This window comes from Meles meles, chromosome 6 (assembly GCF_922984935.1).
Source record: "Meles meles chromosome 6, mMelMel3.1 paternal haplotype, whole genome shotgun sequence".
NCBI lineage: Eukaryota > Metazoa > Chordata > Mammalia > Carnivora > Mustelidae > Meles > Meles meles.
In genome coordinates this window covers 142695807-142700404 of record NC_060071.1, presented here as the reverse complement: position 1 = coordinate 142700404, position 4598 = coordinate 142695807, and the positions used below count along the sequence as shown (strand labels likewise).

Genomic DNA, 4598 nt, shown 5'->3' with positions numbered 1-4598 from the left:
AGCACCCTTTTCCCTTCTGCCATATGAGGACCCAGCAAGACAATAGGAAGTAGGTCCTCACCAGACACCAAATCCGTTGGCACTTTGACCTTGATGTCCCAGCCTTCAGACTTATGAGAAATAAACTCCTGTTGTTGATAAGCCACCCCGTCTATGGTACTCTGTTATGGCAGCTGAACTGGAGTAAGACAACGTTGTAACCTGTCCTTGGTAAACACATGGGCACATGCTCCTAAAGACCCAAGCTATGTGCATGACATCAGTTCTCTTAGCTTTACGTAGATCATTGTTCACTCTTTAGTCTGAGCAAGGCTTTGCAGCAGGTAAGGGTATTATGTGTTGGATGTCATGTGAAAATAGTGAGGTGGCTAGGAGCATAGACTCTGGGGCCTGACAGAAGTGGTTTGACCGCGGCTCCACCACTCACAAGCTGGCTCTCTGTGGGTCAATTACTTCGCCCCTTTGATGACAAATGAGAGTAATAGTGGGAACTGCTCTGGAGGGTTGCCATGAGGAATAAATGCGGTAAGGCTTGGGACATGCTCAGTTTGGGTCCTGGCACATCATCCATATTCATTACATGTCAGCAAGCATTGCAGTGTCTACCCACCGCCTCCACGTGGCACACATGATGTGCCCACAGCCACCAGGCCAGCCAGGATCCTCACCAAAGCCCACCCCCACCCAGTCTGGGCCCAGCCCCCTTCTCATCCCCTATAGCCCACTCAGCTCAGCATCACATTCTCAGCTCCCCTAACCAACCACCTCAGTTTGTCCCAAGCTCCTTGCAGATGAACAAGAGTTACACTCCTTTATTCATACAATGATTCATTCACCAAATACATACTATGTACCTACTCCATGCCAAACCCTGGGCTGGGAGTCGGGGCTGCAGTAACATATCAGTTTCCTTCTGCTCCCCTTAGGAGCTCACCCAAGTGGGTAACAGACTCAAATGACTCCAGTCCACAGTTGGCTTGGAAAGGCCAACTGCAGAGGGATGGCCAGTGCTTTGGGGGCACAGGACATGACTTCCTCCAAGGAGATCATGTTGAACTAGAATTCTGGAGGCAGGAAAAGCAGAGGAAAAGTCCCCTGAGCTAAGGGAAATGTGAGGAAAGGGATGATGGTAAACAAAGACGAGGATGTAGGAAGCTATGAGGATTACGACCAGAAAGGTTATGGAGATCCAGAGTCTCAAATCACCAGGAAGATTTCTGTAACCAGAGATGAGGTTGGGCAGGTGAACCCAAATTAGGCTTTGCAGAGCTCTGAACCATGCCAAGAGCTTCCAGGTGGTATGTGTGTCTGGTAAATGTGCTTGACTCAGGACATTCAGTAACCAGGGCAGCTCCTTGGAATGATGCATAGGGTAAGTTGGAAGGATAGATTGTGACAGAGTGGGGGACCCAGATGCCTTCTGAAGCCTAGTGGACAGTTATGATCTTCAGTGCCTTGTTCACTCATTCCCCTGAGAAATGGTTGTTGAGTTTCTGACATCAGGCAGCAGTTGCACATCTTTGAATGGGGCACTTGAACTTCCCCGGGCCTCAGCTCCTTCATCTGTGAAAGAAGGGTGTCAGCATTCAGGGATTGAGGTTGTGCTATCTGGAGCCTGGTCTTGGGCTCAGGTCGCTTTTGTTGCTTTCTGGAGTCTTCCATAGGCTTTCCCTCTGCTTAACCAACAATACTGAACTTGACTTAACTCATCAGCTTTTCCCAAGCTCCATCAGACTCTCACTTCCCTGAGGCAAGAGCAGATATTTCCATAGCATCTGGGCACACATTCTTGGTCTTTGCTCAGAAAGGAATGTCACATGAATGTCAACATTGTCTGAAAGGGCGTCTTCTCCAGGCAGATGAGAAATCACAGATGCAAAGGGAGAGGGGGTTCATTTGTTGAGCCTTTGCATTATGCACATATAATGTGACTGGGGACTCCCATGGCCTTCACTTAACCCCCAGCAACCTTAGGAGGAAAATATGTGTCTTCTCACATTCCCCAGGACCAACCCAAGGACCAAAGAGACAAAACAAAGCCTTGGCTTGAAGTCATAAAACAGGGACACAGCAGAGCTGGGGCTGGATCCGTATCCATATCCCACGTTCTTTGTGCTACACTGCATTTTGGAATCACGTCGACCTGCTGTCCTGTCCAGCACTTGTCATCCTCTGGGATTTGAGGGTGACCCTGGAATATCCCAGGACCCCGGGCATGATGGCTCTCCCCACCTCAAGCATGCCATCGGGCTGTAGCAACATGATCTGGAAAGGAAACGCCACTTAAATGTCTCATACAGCACCTACTCCAGCAGGAAAGACAAATGATTAAATATGCCCTGTGTGCCCTTTCAAACCCTGGTGGAGAACAACAATTAAAACTTCTCATTTCAGGAGCTGCCCTGGAGACAGTCGAAAGGAAATTGAAAGTGTACAGAGGCGGGAGAGAAGGGCTTCTTTGGGGTATCTGAGGAGCCTGGGGATGTTCAGAGAGGTGATCATTTTACAGCCAGCTTAGCTAGCAGTCTGTGGATGGAAACGCTCAAGAGCAAGCCCAGAAAATTTCCAGAGCGTTGAGTGAAAAATAACATTACTCAATATGCTACGCTCGATCTTAGCCAAAAGGCCGAGAAACAATAACATTACTCAATATGAATATAAGTCGTACACACTTTTGCTTAAAACAATGCTTTCTAACGTAAATAGTAGAATGTCCATTAAAGAAAATTTTGTAAGAAAGCAAAGCAGGAAGAGGAGAAATCCCCTTGGTCCTATCCCCTTGCCGAAAAAACGAGTCCTCCTGGGCACAGAGTCATGAGTAATATCTGACCCACTCTGTTCCACTCCTCGTTTCATATATTTGAAGCTACAATCCAGAGGAAAAAGGAAGTTTTATTTAACATCTACAGTATGCCAGGCAAACGCTCATTGTTTGGTTTTATTGTTTCAATTCATTCTCATAATGATACTGCGAGGTCAGTCTCACTATCCCTGTTTTAGGGAGGAGGAGACCACAGTTCAGAGAAGTTCAGAAATTTACCCAAGTCACACAGGTTTCACTTGGAGACTGGATTCCCATTTGGCAGACTCTGAAATCCCAGTTATGTCCAGAGGACTTAGAGGGGACAGCATGGAATAAGACTAAGACTTGGCCCTTGTTTTCCAACCACGTACGGTCTAAGAGGTTTGACCAGATGTGCATGGCATCAACCAGAAGCCCAGACAAATGCAAATGGTGAGAAGAGGTTTAATTTAAGTATGGCCCTTTCAGCTAAAGGGGCGGGGGTGGAGGGGACAAGACTAATGAAATGGGTGACATTTAATCTGGTTCTTGAAAAGGAGGGGTGAGACTTTAAAAGCCATATTGGGGAGATGGAGGGCAGAGTGAACAGCCTGATAAAAGAAAAAGAAGTAGGACACATTTAAGAGCCAAGAATAGGAGATAAATTTGTTTGGCTAGAACTTAGGGACATGTGAATAGAAGACACAGAAAATGCAGCTGGAAATGAAGGTAGAAACAGACATTCAAGGTCCTTGGCTAAGGGTTGGAACTTTTGTTATTGAGCAGGGGAATGACATGCTCTGAGTAGCAGTTTAAGAAAATCATCCTAGCAGTATCTTTAAGGCTAAATTAAAGTCCAGAGGATAACTGTAGGTAGGCTGCAATCACTGTCCCAGGGAAAATGTTCTTGATAATGATGTTGGGGATGGGGAGGAGAGGAGGAGATTATTGGAATATGAGATATGTCAGAGAGAGAGATTTCTGGCCCAAGTTACTAAGCAGATGCTGGGGTCATCAATCACAAGAGGGAACTAAGGAAGAGAAAAGAGAATCTTCTTTGGGGGAAACCAAAATGAGATTAGTTTTTGTCCAGCTGAGTCTGAAGGAGCTGTAAGGCATCCAGGGGGAATGCCCAACAGGCAGGTGGTCGTGTGTGTCAAGAACAGGAGATGTCACTCCAACACGTTTTAACACATCCTACTGCAGACCCAGTAGAGGTGATGGTCCACCCAGCCTCGTCCTCCCTGCAGGAGACCCAGCAACACCTCAGCCTCTGATCTGGAATCTTTTCATATCCCTGACTTTCCAACAGCCCCCTGCAAGGTCACTCCCCTTCTTTAGGATCTTCCTCCTGAAGTCACAACTTCTAGTATTCCCCACTCTCATCTAATCTTTCTGTTTCTCAATGCCCTCAGTTCCAGCAAAGCTTCAGGGATACTCCTTGTCCCCCAGCCTCTCTGTCTTCTCCCAGTCTTGGGCTCCCTTGTGCCCATTTTCTGTCCCTACCAAGCCTTTATTCCATGATGGACTGTCTACACCATTCTTTCATCAACATCCCTGAGTTCGTGGTACCTCTACTCCTGTACTGCATGCAGCTGGCAGAACTCCACCAAAAGAAGAAGAACCTCACCTCCCTCTCTGCTCCTCGGCTAGATTGCTGAGCCACCAAGCCACCGGGTGGCTGCACTGACTACATCTGCTAAAAAGTCATGCTCCCTCCTTAATCAGGCCATCGTGTCACTGTCAAAACCTTTGACCTGTCCTTTCTCAGCATTCTTTCCCATTCCATATTCTCTCTCCTTCATCCATGAACTGC

General features: G+C 47.2%; 1 pseudogene; it reads right to left on the bottom strand.

The window, feature by feature from the left end:
* Nucleotides 1-2498: 2498 nt before the first annotated feature.
* Nucleotides 2499-2638, bottom strand: LOC123945240 (annotated as a pseudogene).
* Between the last annotated feature and the right edge of the window lie 1960 nt (nucleotides 2639-4598).